Source organism: Puntigrus tetrazona, chromosome 9 (genome assembly GCF_018831695.1).
Source record: "Puntigrus tetrazona isolate hp1 chromosome 9, ASM1883169v1, whole genome shotgun sequence".
NCBI lineage: Eukaryota > Metazoa > Chordata > Actinopteri > Cypriniformes > Cyprinidae > Puntigrus > Puntigrus tetrazona.
This window is the reverse complement of record NC_056707.1, coordinates 859,365-874,180: the sequence shown is the minus strand read 5'-3', so window position 1 is coordinate 874,180 and position 14,816 is coordinate 859,365. Positions and strand designations below refer to the sequence as shown.

General features: G+C 49.7%; 1 protein-coding gene across 1 annotated transcript in view; it reads right to left on the bottom strand.

Moving 5' to 3' along the window:
• LOC122351650 (E3 SUMO-protein ligase RanBP2-like) overlaps positions 1-14,405 on the bottom strand; it is a 39,604-nt gene extending 25,199 nt beyond the window's left edge. The window contains 2 exon segments of the mRNA XM_043248872.1: positions 13,975-14,199; positions 14,281-14,405. The gene's annotated coding sequence lies outside the window, so the exon portion shown is untranslated.
• Between the last annotated feature and the right edge of the window lie 411 nt (positions 14,406-14,816).

Genomic DNA, 14,816 nt, shown 5'->3' with positions numbered 1-14,816 from the left:
TCCCGCCCAACCGTCCTGTTAGCCCGCTGGTCCCGCCCAGCCGTCCTGTTAGCCCGCTGGTCCCGCCCAGCCGTCCTGTTAGCCCGCTGGTCCCGCCCAGCCGTCCTGTTAGCACCCTAGAGACCGTTCCCTGTGCGCTCCCCCGAGTTCCAGTGCCCGCGCCCCGAGCGCTCCCCCGAGTTCCAGTGCCCGCGCCCGCGCGCCCCGAGTTCCAGTGCCCGCGCCCAGCGCTCCCCGAGTTCCAGTGCCCGCGCCCGAAGCGCCCCGAGTTCCAGTGCCCGCGCCCGAGCGCCTCCCGAGTTCCAGTGCCCGCGCCCAGCGCTCCCCGAGTTCCAGTGCCCGCGCCACGAGCGCTCTCCCGAGTTCCAGTGCCCGCCACGAGCGCTCTCCCGAGTTCCAGTGCCGCGCGCCACGCAGCGCTCTCCCGAGTTCCAGTGCCCGCGCCACGAGCGCTCTCCCGAGTTCCAGTGCCCGCGCCACGAGCGCCCAGTTTGCCCACCCTCCCACCCTGGTCATACATCGATGGATCCCAGCAGCCCCTGCGCTCATCCTCAGCTCTCCATCACGAGCTCGCCACGGGTCTGCCGGTCCCCATCGCCGTCGAGGGTGGACGATCCCTCGCCTCACCGTCCCGCCTCCGAGTCCCGGACTCCTCCTCGGCTCGTAGACCCGTCGGCTCCCCCTGGGCTTCTAGCTCTCTCCTCTCCACCGTGGTCCGTCAGTCCACCAGCTTCACCAGGCTCCATCGTCCCTCCGGCTCCGCCTTGGTCTGTCGTCGACCATCCGTCGCCTCGGGATTCCTCTCCTCCGGCTTCGCCTCGTCCCTCCATCCCACCGGCTCTGTCAGGCTCCTCCTTCCCTCCGGCTTCACCTCAGTCCTCAGTCGCTCTGGCTCCGCCGCGTCCTTCCTGTCCCCCGTCTCCGTGTCAGTCGCAGAGGCCTGCGGCGTCGCCTGGGACCTCCAGCGCCTCGACGTCGCCTTGGCTCTTCGGCTCTCCGCTTTGGCCTCGGTCTCCTGCACCACCTGCTCCGCCGTCGGTCGGACCCATGGAGTCGATGGCCGCTCCTCCTCCATGGCTCCTCCCTCCGTCGGCGCCACCATGGACCATCATGGCTGGGCTCTGGATCTCCTCCTGCTCCGGACTCCTCCTGTGTCCTCCCTGGCTCCTCCCTCCTTCTGTGCCCCCCTGGACTCATGTCTGCTTGCCTCCTCCTGGGGGTCGTCCTCCACCAGAACCTCCTCCAAAGATCCGGTATTCCCAGTTCCGAGTTGTTGTTTTTTTTGTTGTTACTTTAGGTGCGAGGACGCACCTTCCGGGAGGGGGGCATTATGTCACACTCTGGACTTTTGTTATTGTTTTTGTCTCGAGCCACGTGTTGTCTGTGCCCTGCCTTCCCTTGATGTGTAATTGTGTAATTGTCTCCAGCTGCGTCTTGTCAATTTAGTTAATTTCCCTGTGTTTTTAAGCCCTGTGTTTTCGTGTGCACCTGGTCGGATTATCAAAGTTACAACGTTACAGTGTTCAGTGTTTAAATGTTACAGAGTTACAATGTTAGCAATGTTACTCTGTTTTGTTCCCGAGCTCCTCTACGTGTGATTTTTGGTTTGTCCTGCCTTTTGTATATATTTGCCAGTTTTTTTTGGGAATTAAATCTCTAAGTTTTTGTATCTCGAGTCCCGAGCGTTCTCTCTCCCGAGTCCTTCCCGAGAAAACCGCGAAATCGTGACAACATGTTTACGGAAGCGGTGGTGGGATTCATTGGGAAACTAGCGGATGATACGGTAGAGAAAACCGTCATCAGGACATTTCCCAAAGAGAAGTCGTGGGTAGACAAAACTATCCGTGACTCTCTGAGATCCTGCTCCGCAGCCTATAACACGGGGATAGTCACCGGGCATATGAATGAATACAAAGCTGCGTCATACAGCGCATGAGAGCGGTGAAGGAGGCAAAGAGGCACTTTGAGAAGAAACTAGAGTCGCAGTTTCAGCATAGAGAGTCTAGGAGCCTGTGGCAGGGACTGAGAAACATCACGGACTATAAAACTCCAACCTCCATAGTAGAGAGCGCGGATGCTTCTCTGGCAGACGAGCTAAACACCTTTTATGCTCGTTTCGAGGCTGCAGCTAATCATGCTAGTGGCGCTAACGGTATGATGAACAGTATGCATGCTGAGAGAGCCGGAGAGGAAATCACGTTCACCATTTCGGAGCACGACGTAAGGAGGGCATTCAGGAGAGTGAACACCATTAAGAAACCTCAGCCCTCTTGCCTGAATAACTACCGCCCTGTAGCTCTGACGTCGGTAGTGATGAAGTGCTTCGAGAGACTGGTCAGAGACTTCATCAAGGAGAAAGCAAAACTGAGCACAATCGAGCACCCATTCAGCGCCCCAACACCCTGCACCTGGATTAATTATAAATAAATCCACCATCTGGGGCTTTTGTTTTGAACTCTCCTTGTCGTGTGATTCTTCACCTCGTCATACAATTTTACAGTCTTTGCACTGGCTACCTGTTAAGTTCTGTATTAGTTACAAAATATTATTACTCACTTATAAGGCCCTTAACAGTTTAGCTCTTTCATATCTAACTAGTATTCTACCATACTGCAATCCAACCCTATCCTTAGGGTCCCGAAACTCTGGACTTTTGGTAGTACCTATGACAGCAAAATCCACTAAAGGAGGTAGAGGTTTTGATATTTTGCCCCAAACTCTGGAATAGACTTCTTGATAACTTTCAGGTTTCAGACACACTCTCTCTGTTCTTTAGCCAAGCATTCACATAATGCATCTCATAATATTTGTACTGCAGTTATATCCGATTAAACACACGCTATTATTATTGTTTAGCTTGGGTTGAACAAGTCATTTTTGCTTGGTTAGAACATCAGCTGCACTAATTATGCCTGTGGTAACTAGGAATTTTACAAGATTCAGGCTGGTTTCAAACTTTAAATGATCTGAGATGACGAGAAGAGATGATTTCAACCCCTCAGACAACAATAGTGATTTACCAATTTTTTCTATTAGTTAAATACATTAAGTTTCTACAATACAATACAAGTTTGTTTTATGGTGCTCAAATCTCCTGCACCTTCTACCTTATTTTGTTTAACCTCAGGTTAGGTAAACTAAGTCGAGTATGTCCTATCTCTCATAAGCATTTAATCATACTCATAAGGCAGGTCACAGAAGACTTCTCCGTGGTCTGTTCTGCTCAGGTCTTTCGGTAGGCGAGCGTATTGGTTATAATAAGATTTAGTATTATTATATAAGTTAAATACATTACAAATAAAATACTAATGTAAAATAGAGATAAAAACAAAGTTGTGTAATCTGTGTGCTCAGTCGTTTCAGAGGCATTGTGGCGAGGCTGTCTGGCATCGGGAGAAGCATGTAGCTAAGATGCAACTTTAACTTCTGGCTCAGTTCTAAGTAGACTACCCTCCTATATAGTTGTCACGTTTGGGAAAGTCCCATACAGCTGGAAACCTCCCTCTCAAGAAGCTCACTATAAAAAGACAGCCATCTTATTATTCTGCTATAACATTCCTATTCTTCAAAGTTCTTGCTAATACATATTTTTTATATATATATATATATATATATATATATATATATATATATATATATATATATATATATATATATATATATATATATATATATATATATATCTGGCTAGACTTTAACTAAATGTCATATATTCCATGCTTAATATTTTTCTAAAAAAAAAAATACTTTCAAATATAATGCTATGGTGGTATTTCTTTCTACTATTCAATAAAGTGAATGCAATACTATGTGTGCTGTATATCTTATAAATCCTTATCTAATAAAAAATACAATATTCTGTGTGGTCTCTTCTTCTTGATAAATCAGTATCAAACACATCACAATGTGTTCACAATACAAGGTATCACTAAAATAAACAAGGCAAACTTACAAAATTCATCTTTCCCTCAACTATATATTGTGACGAGCGTCCCGAGGATTGATCAGCGTTGCCCTGGGAACAAACCTGGAACACCTACACCAGCCACTCAACGACGGATTCGCCACACCTGGAGCTCATCAGCCGCGGGCCAGATAAGCCCGGCCAGGCGATGGCTTCGGGGAGCCACGAGACTCTGGAACGCACGCTAACCTGTTGTCTCTTTCTTTGTCTCCCAGAAGCGACTACGTGACGGGCCTGCCTGAGCTACTTCCCCTACTCCCTCACTGCAGACTCCCTCACGATATTAAGCCCTGGAAGCACCGAGACGACTCACCGCTGCACTCACCGGACTCACCGCTACACCACCCCCGGACTCACCGCTGCACGCATCGCACGCCTCGGACCGCTCACCTTCTGTGTATTGCCTAATAAATACACCCTCCGGGGGTTTCACTGCACCTGTTTCTCTTGTGCTTCCTCTGCCTCGCCACAAGTGGTGGAGAATGCGGGCAGTTTTAAAGCGCAAGAGAACAGAGGAAACAAAGAAAAAGGAAAACGCTGTCGCCGCTTTATTAAAGGTTCCCCACAACATCAACTTCTCTCTTTGTTTTCCCCCCAGGCAAGCGCTCGCTTCCCGGCGAAGATGGAGGAGTTCCTCCAACGCCTCTCAGAGGTTTCTATTCGCCAGCAACAGATCGTCGAGCATTTGGCTACCCGCCAGAACGAGACCGAGCAGGAGCTCGCTGCCCTCCGCGCCGCCACTCGACCACGCCCCGCCGTGCCTGATCCCCGGATGCAAGCCACACAGCTGCTACCCAAGATGTCCGCTAGTGACGACCCCGAAATCTATCTCGAGATGTTCGAGAGCGTCGCAACCACTGAGGGATGGGACCGGCGGGATTGGGCACGCGCGTTGGCCCCGCTGCTGTCAGGAGAGCCCCAGCGCGCCTACTTCAGCATGCCGGCCGACCTGGCGAAGGTATATGATGACCTAAAGAGGGAAATCTTGGGCAGGGTCGGTCTGTCACCGGTCTGCGCAGCCCAAGCCTTCCAAGAGTGGGTCTTCCAGTCTCGCCAGCCGGTAAGGATCCAAGCCGCCGAGCTTACTCGGCTAGCGCAACACTGGCTCCTGGACGGGACACCAACCCCCGCCATCATTGTGGAAAGAGTAGTGATAGACCAGCTCCTGCGGGCTCTCCCCCGGAATTATCGCCAGGCGGTCGGTATGAGAAACCCCAAGAACGTCATGGAGTTGGTTGAGGCGGTCGAGCTGGCGGAAGCTGCCCAGCGTCGAGAGGCTGGGGAGCGGGCGCCATCTTTTCCCCGGAGGGCACCCGGCGACCGATGGAGAGGGCGGCGGCCCCGACCATAAGAGATGAGCCAATGCCAACCGAAGAGGCCTCCAACCCCCCTAGAGCGTGGCTGGCAGGCTGCAGCCTCCACCGGGAGCTTCCCCGCGCCGCACCAGAAATCCCCGTCGGCCTGAATGGACGGAAGTTCAGAGCCCTCCTTGACTCTGGCAGTACCATCAGCCTGGTTCAGTCCCGCCTCCTACCCCCGCGCACGGAACCACGGAAACGGCTGCCACTGACCTGTGTACACGGGGACACCCGGAAAGTTTCCACCCGTCTAATCACCGTGACGACGGCAGGAGGAAGCTGGCCCCTGGAGGTGGGTCTCGTACAGGACCTGCCGGTACCAATCATCCTCGGGCGGGACTGGCCGGGCTTCGAGGAGGCGCTACACACCGCGACACAGCCTGTCAGCCCCCAAAGCCCTCGCCGGAAGAGGCGAGAGGGGAGAGGAAACCGCCGCCCTGCCGTTCTCCTAGCATCGGACAGCAGAAGAGATGGTGAGTCCCCTCCTCCTACAACTAATGTTTTCTTTGATGTGTTCCAACAGGTAGTCGGAGGGGGCTCGTTCGGCCGGGCTCAGCGGGAGGATGACCGGCTCAAGAATTGCTGGAACCAGGTACATTTCATGGATGGAGAGGAGACGCGGCCCGCCCCCATCCTCTTCCCATTTTATTGTGGAGAACGGCCTACTCTATTGTGTGTCGCCCAGCGGAGGGGGAGGAGAAACGGCTCCTGGTGGTGCCCGAGGAAAGTGGACACCATTTTGGAGCTCGCCCACGCCCACCCGCTGGCCGGACACCTCGGGGCCGCCAACACTATCAAGAGGATCCGAGACCGTTTCCACTGGCCGGGCTCGACGGAGACGTGAAACTTTTCAGTGCCAGAAGACCTCGCCCCGGCCACCTCCCCCTAGTCCACTTATCCCGCTGCCCATTATCGAGGTGCCCTTCGAGCGCATCGGGATGGATCTGGTGGGCCCACTGCCGAGGTCTGCCCGAGGCCACGAACACATCCTGGTGATCGTGGACTACGCCACCCGGTACCCCGAAGCCATCCCACTCCGCAAAGCCACCGCCAAGGCGATCGCCCAAGAGCTCTTCACCCTGTCCACCAGAGTGGGGATACCCGGGGAGATACTGACCGACCAAGGCACCCCGTTCATGTCCCGAGTGATGGCCGACCTCTGCCGGCTGCTACGGATCCAACAGCTGCGCACCTCAGTGTACCACCCCCAGACGGACGGACTTGTGGAGCGGTTTAACCAGACACTGAAACAAATGTTGAGAAGGGTTGTCTCCGAGGACAAACGGGACTGGGACCAGATGCTCCCCTACGTCCTCTTCGGGGTGCGAGAGGTGCCCCAGGCTTCCACCGGCTTCACCCCATTCGAGTTGCTGTTCGGCCGACAGCCGCGAGGCCTGCTGGACGTGGCAAAAGAGGCCTGGGAGCAGCAGCAGCAGCCGGATGGACATCTTACTCAGACCCCACCAACAGTACGCCGCTGCCTATCTTGATGACCTTGTGATCCACTCTGAGACCTGGGAGGACCATCTGGAGCGCCTACGGAGGGTGCTTCGGGATCTTCGACGGGCTGGACTCACCGCCAACCCCAAGAAATGTCACCTGGCGCTCTTCGAAGCGAAGTACCTGGGTTACCGAGTTGGGAGAGGACTGATCCGGCCACAGGAGAACAAAGTCACCGCGGTCCAGGAGACCCTGAGGCCCACCAACAAAACCCAGGTACGCGCCTTCTTGGGGTTGGCAGGGTATTACCGTTGTTTCATCCCCGACTTCTCCTCCATAGCCGCCCCTCTGACAGACCTGACCAGGAAGGGGCAGCCTGAACGGGTTCTGTGGAACCCCGACGCGGAGGAGGCGTTCCGGAGGATTAAGGCCGCACTCACCTCGGACCCAGTCCTGAGAGCCCCGGACTTCGGCTGCCCCTTCCTGCTACAGACGGATGCACGCATCGCACGCCTCGGACTCCCCGAACTCACTGCTCACCTTCTGTGTATTGCCTAATAAATACACCCTCCGGGGGTTTCACTGCACCTGTTTCTCTTGTGCTTCCTCTGCCTCGCCACAATATATATATATATATATATATATATATATATATATATATATATATATATATATATATATATATATACTGCTCACAAAAATTAAAGGAACATTTTTTTTTATTGGGCCTGGCATGAATTGAATTAAAAATGTCTGATAATTTTCTGCTCAGTTAAGCAGCTGAGGGCCTCGTTAATCAAGTTCAGCTGTATTGGTGGTCATGGAATTAACAACAGTTGCACTTCAGTGGCAACAATCAGAAAACCCTCAAAACAGGACTGGTTTTACATGTGGAGGTCATTTCAAGTTTCTCCCTCTTGATCTTTTTTGGCTGGTTTTCCACTCGTGCTGATTTTGGCTTGCATAATTATCTCTACTGGCAGTATGAGGCGATTCCTTAACCCTACAGAAGTTGCACAGGTGGTCCAACTTCTCCAGGATGGCACATCCACACGTGCTGCAGCAAGAAGGTTTAATGTGTCTCCCAGCACAATCTCCAGAACATGGAGGAGATTTCAGGAGACTGGTGGTTATTCTCGGAGAGCTGCACAGGGCCGTAGAAGGTCCTCAACCCCTCAGCAGGACCGATACCTGCTCGTGCCCTACAGAATGACCTCCAGAGGGCCACTGGTGTGAATGTCTCTACCCAAACAATCAGGAACAGACTTCATGAAGGTGGCCTGGGGCCCAATGTCCTGTAGTCGGCCCTGTGCTCACTGCCCAACACCGTGGAGCTTGACTGGCATATGCTCAAGAACACCAGAATTGGCACGTCCGCCACTGGTGCCCTGTACTTTTCACAGACAAGAACAGGTTCACCCTGAGCACCTGTGATAGACGTGAAAGAGTCTGGAGAAGACAAGAAGAACGTTATGCTGCCTGCAACGTCGTTCAACATGACAGGTTTGGTGGTGGGTCAGTGATGGTCTGGGGAGGCATATCCATGGAGGGATGCACAGACCTCTACTGCCTAGGAAATGGTGCTCTGACTGCCATAAGGTATCGAGATGAAATCCTTGAACCCATTGTCAGACCCTAAGCTGGTGCAGTAGGTCCTGGTTTCCTCTTACCGGCCTCACGTGGCAAGAGTACGCAGGCAGTACCTGGAGGATGAAGGAATTGAAACAATTGAATGGCCTTCACGATCCCCTGACTTAAACCCAATAGAACATCTCTGGGACATTATGTTTTGGTCCATTAGGCGCCGCACGATTGCTCCTCAGACTGTACAACAGCTCAGGGATGCCCTCACACAAATCTGGGAGGAAATGCCACAAGACACCATCCGTCGTCTCATTAGGAGCATGCCGCGATGTTGTCAAGCATGAATACAAGCTCGTGGGGGCCACAGAAGATACTGAAAAGCATTTTGAGTTGCAGAAATTAAGTTTTGGAAAAAATGGACTGGCCTGCCACATCTTCATTTCACTCTGATTTTATGGTGTCTACACAATTAAGCCCTCTGTAGGCTGAAAACTTTTATTTCCATTCAAAGACTTGGCATCCTTTTGTTCCTAAGACACTGCCCTGTCGTTATTTGTATAGATATCTTCATATTGAGATCTGATGTATCTAATGTGTTTCTTTAAAGTGTTCCTTTAATTTTTGTGAGCAGTGTATATATATATATATATAAATAAGGAAGAGACAAACAGGATAATGAGGGAACATGAACATGGGGAAGGAGCTAAATATACACCATGGAAACCAACCATGACCATAAACAAGGCAAAGAGCAATGAGACGGGATAAGGAATCATGGGAACCTCCAGTCTGAGGCCATCATAGTTCTTAGTTAGACGAGGGTGGCTTGCCCCCTTCAGTTTGGTGAGAAATTCCTGCCTCAGGTGGAGAAGTATCTTGGGGTTTTGTTCACGAGTGAAGGAAGGATGGAATGAGAGATCGACAGATCGGATCAGCTTTTGCAGCAATTCGGTTGATGTACCTGTCTGTCGTGAGAAGAAGGATGAAATCCCTGATACAAGTGGCCAAAATGAGTTTCCCCTGCAGGGTGGCTGGGCGCTCCCTTACAGAAAGAGTGAGAAGACCCACTCCTCCTCCACATCGAGAGAGGCCAGCTGAGGTGACTCGGGCATCTGTTCTGAATGCCTCCCGGACGGCTCCAGATGGAGGTGTTTTGGGCATGTCCAGGGTAAAATACCTAGAACACGCTGGAGGGACTATGTCTCTCAGCTGGCTTGGGAGTGCATCAGTGTTCCCCCGGAACAGCTGGAGAGATGCTGCATTTGAGGATGTCAGAGCATTCAGAGGGTGTTTGACACTGATATCCAGTCCTGGTGGGCATCTGACTCGCCTGCTCCACCCGGGAGGCTCTCTGCTCCGTCCACTCCGCCCTGGAGGGTCTCCGCTCCGCCCACTCTGCCTCAATACCCTGCCAAGAGTCCAGAAACGTACAGGCGGTGGTACGGACAAGGACTATTACTCATTCTCCGACTTGGAATTCCTGTGGTTGGGATGCATGGTCGATCTCTCTCTCATCTCTGTTACATGCTCGATGACACTGCGATGGGCTGCGGCTTCTGTTCCCAAGCCTCCTGGTGACATCTAGGAGCCCGTGGGGCTGCCGACCAAAAAGGGGTTTGAAGGGGTTGAAGCCAGTTGAGGCCTTGGGAACTTGCCTGATCCCGAACAGGACGTATGGCAGCATCATGTCCCAATCTCTTTTGTCTTTCGCAACCACCCGTCTAAACATTTGTTTGAGAGTCCGGTTGAACCGCTCGACGAACCATTCGGTTTGTGGGTGATACACTGTTGTCCTCAACTACATTACCTTTAGCAGCAGGCAGAGGTCAGCCATTAGCCGGGACATGAAGGGGGTACCCTGATCTGTCAGGATCTCAGCTGGGAATGCCGACTCTGCTAAACAGCAGGAACAGTTCCCTGGCAGGGCCATTCCCAGATGCCCTGCCATAGGGTGGGTATGTGCCAGTTCCAGGATCGTCTTCGTCTTACCACTAGTATGAGTTTTTCCTCCCCCCTCCGCTGGGCAACATAGTAGAACAGACCATTTTTGACAACAAAGTGCCAGAGAGAATGGAGCCCAGGATGCACATTTTGGCCCTTGATGGTATGAACCTGGGGCCTACAGTGCTTCAGGCGGTCATCCTCCTTCTGCTCTTTAGCAAACGAGCCCCCTCCCGTGACCTGCTGGATGACATCGTAAAAACGGTTAGGGCGGTTCCCTCTGGGGCTGGTGGGCTGTGTGGCAGCGGCTAGCAGACGATCAAACCCTGGCCAGTCTCTTCCGACCTGCACAGGCACCGGTGGGTCCTTCACGATTCCCACCTCTACGGGCAGACAGGCACTTGTCGATTGTCCCCGTGCACACAGGTAATTGTGAAAGACAGCTTCCAAATGGGGCGAATACATTCCACCGAACCAGAGTCACTGTGTTGCCTGAGTTGAGGAGAGCGCGGAACAGTTTATCATTTACCTTGACTTTCGCTTTTGGGGCTCCTGCTGCTGGGTCATGGTGTATGATGCAGCCCGCCAACCAGGGGTTTCCAGGAAGCATGGCGTCCTTGGTGGACATGGGCTTCGATGTCATCATTCTCCGTCATCTTAGGCAGCAGTCTAGTGGCTTGAACATGGGGATCAGGCAGCGGAGCGTGCTGAGTGGCAGCTGTCCGTAGGACTGCAAGCTCCTGATCCGTCTCGCCCAGTCAAGTGGTTAGATGTTCCACAATTTGTCACTGTAAGAGGTCTTTAATTTCTGTTGGGGGAGGAGCGCGTTGTGAGAGTGTGGTTTTATTAATAAACAAATTGAATAAACCAGTGAAACGTGTCTAACAATGTCCTGGCGTGGTGGTGCTCCTTCTCTGGTGCAGTGGGTCCATGCTGTGAAGGTGAGGTTGATGGTTCACCAGCTTTTTCTGAGGGTAACAAGAGGTAAGAGTTAGTGACAGCGTTCATGGAGGCATTGCTCACCACAGCCATGCCTCGTGGGGCTTTTGTAGCCGGTCCTTAATGAGTTGCAGCTGGGACCGATCAGCCTGTGATGGGTGCGGCCAGGTGCTCCTTGTGAGTTACCAGGGTGATGCTGATTATTTCTCGGGACGCTCATCAAAGTATCTAGGAATATAACTCTGTATAGACAGTGAAAGACAGTCAGAGAACATTTAGGACGTTTGGGAATTAATGGATGTACAATTGGATTTTAAATTTCTTGTTTTGTAAAACAATTCAGGTAAAAGTGGGGATGGCATATTTTTCGAATATATTCAATAGAAAATAGAACAATGCAAGGAAGTCTAAGTAGCACTATTCTGTTTAATTTGATGATACTGTAAGTATAGAGAATGGAGTAGGTAGATCACTATATGCAGACGATGGAGCACTACGGAAAAGGTGGAATATTTCATTTGTGGAAAGCTGATTGGAAAATGCTGTAAATAAGGTAGAGGGATACACTAAGATATGTGGATTTGTAATTAGTCATTTGTTTCTTGACTAAAAATAATCATCCAAAATTAAAAATGAAAATGTATGGTCATCAGCTTGCGCAAATGAAGGTCGTCAGATTCCTGGGTATGTGGATGGATTCAAAATAATATTTTGGAATACATATACAGAACTTTAAAATTGAAATTGAAAAATGTAAAAGAGGGATTAATGTGTTAAGGTGTTCATTAGGTGCTTATTGGGGAGCAAGTTCTCAATCATTAAAAAGAATATATAGTGCAGTAATATTGATCTGCAAACAAAACTCAAAAAAGTTGGTGTAGTCAAAGTCAGAGGCTCTGAAGGAGATTTTCTTTGTTTTTGAAGTTTGGCTTGTGTCTTGTGCTATGCTTTTTCAGTCTCTTTAGGTATGAAAAAAATCCTGTACTTGACACCCATTCTGACTCCTTCTTCTGACTTCTCTCCATAGATTCATTAACAGCTCCGAAACCCTCCCCCTCCTGCACTTCAGATCAATGAAGATGATGTGTGTCAGCAAGCAGAAGAAAACCTGCTGGTCTCCATTTTCAGATCTTCAGCAGTTTACTAGAGCTGTGTAAAATCTCTTTAACACATATAATCAGAACAGACTAATCATGTTTGGCTGGTCCCTGGAGCATAAGATCACACCAACAGCTGAATTCAAATCTGCTTTTAACAGTTAGTGAGAATTGGTAAATTCACATCAGGGATTCACATCTCACATCTCCCCACTGCTCTTCTTCCAACGACTGCACCTCTAAAGACACCTCTGTCAAGCTCCTGTAGTTTGCGGATGACAGTGCAATCAGAGAAACCTCCCTGCACTCCCCCCATTGTGTAAATAAGAGTTTAATAAAAGAACAAGCAATAGGAACGGTAATCCTAAATGTTTTCTGTTGTGATCTGACACTATAAAGAACATACAAAAAATACAATTAACTTGAGCTTCATAGGATGTGATGGCAGGGGAAACACTGTGCTGACACAGATCTAATGTGCCATCATTGAGTCCATCCTCTGCACTTCGATAACTGTCTCATTCAGCTCAGATACCAAATCTGACCTCAGAAGACTTCAGAGAATAGTCAGGACTGCTGAGAGAATCATTGGTACAACCCTCCCAACTCTCCAAAAGCTGTACTTATCCTGAGTGAGCAAAAGAGCTAAGAAACTCCAATTGAAATCATCTGAAAGTCAGATACACCTAGGATGCCTTGAGGGTGAGTAAAAAACAAGCTAATTTTCATTTTTGGCTAACCCTTTAACTGTTGATTGACAGGCTATTGCCACTTTTCAAGACCTGATGTCCATTGCAGTGGACATCTTTTTTTTTTTAAATCCTGTGTTCTGCAACTTTGAAAAATCTTCAAAATAAATCTGAATATTATCATTTGATAGTCTTAATTTTATAATAGGTGCAAGCTGATGAGGCTTTAATAAACATAAATTATTTACTTTCCTTTGCATTTTAACATAACATACCTTTACACATAAATACCATCTAATGTCCATTTTGTATAGTGTGTATTTTTCTTATATTCTTATTCCCTGTTTATTTATTCTATTTTTATTATTATCTGTATCTTATATTGTCACTGTCACTCTTTTTGTACTGCAGAGCGTCTGTCACCAAAGCAAATTCCTGTGTGTAAACTCTGATTTTAATCATGTGACTTTGCTCTGAATAAAGATATGTATTGTCTCAATACAATTCAATAAAATTTAAATTGTTAATTTTTTTATGTTGGATACGAAACTCACTCAAGTTTAGTTAAAACCCCCCAAAAATTATACTTGTGTTATTCTACTTTGTAAGATCTTTCAAATAACATATGAAACATGACTATCTGAGTTGTATGACATTTCTAAATTAAACATATTTAGTAAATTATTTTTTTATTTATGCATTTTTTTTCAGCATTACTTCAGAGTTATAATAATATATATTTTTTTGTTGATCAATGTAGTGGGTTGAAAAATATGTCAATGTTTTATAGGGATTGATTAAGAGTCAATCAAAATAATTACATTCATAAAATTATACCTAATTTATCATTGTGCTGCTCATTTGTTCTCATAAACAGACACGCAAACAGGAGTGTATCTGGTCTTGCCGGTTGTATAGGTTTAAAGATGTATGAGAATGTGTGAGGACGGCCTGCGCTGTACCTGCAGGGTGCTGACCAACAGCTGGTACCACTCCAGACAGTGTCTCAGGACGCCGGCCTTCTCCACGGCGAGGCAGTGTTTGACAGCGTCCTGGTGCCGGCCCTCGGCGCTGTAGAGCTGCACCAGCTTGTGGTTGATGTAGGTGTCTGCGGGCCGCAGCTTGAGCTCCGACTGCAGCAGCTCGTACAGCTGGTTAGAGCCGCTCTGAGCGCTCAGAAGCTTCTCCTGCGCAGAGAGGACGAGGACGCAGGCGTGAGACACAGCAGCAGAGCGGAGAACGTCTGAAGCTCCTCAGCTCACACTCACCCTCAGATCGAAGACGCCCGGGTGTCCCGGCAGGAGCCTGGACGCTTTCTCCACCCAGAACTCGGCTCGGCTGTCGTGCTCGGCTTTACTGCACAGCAGCTCAGCCACCTTCAGGACCAGATCGTGCTGAGCGGGTTCAGATCCACGCAGCGCTGCCGGTCAAACAAACACATAACCTGTGTTTAACACCAAACCGCAGGAGAACGAGTGAGGAGAGCAAACGAGGAGAGTCCAAACCTTGTAACATCCCACGGCTTTGTCCGTTTCTCCATCACGCTCAAACAGCTGCCCGAGGAACTTGTGCGCTTTAGGATCCTTCGGCTGGACGCTCAGATACTCTGAAACATGTCTGCCGTTGAAGTGTGTGAAAGAGAGAGAGAAAGCGCATCAGCTCATCTGAGAGCAAACCGGACATCGGTCAAAGCAGAAAGAGCACAGAAACCAGCCTACCTTTTAGCCAGCTCATACTCCTTCGCCTCAAAGTATAGCTTAGCAAACAGAAATCCTTTGACTGGCCTCTGAAGAAACACAGATCA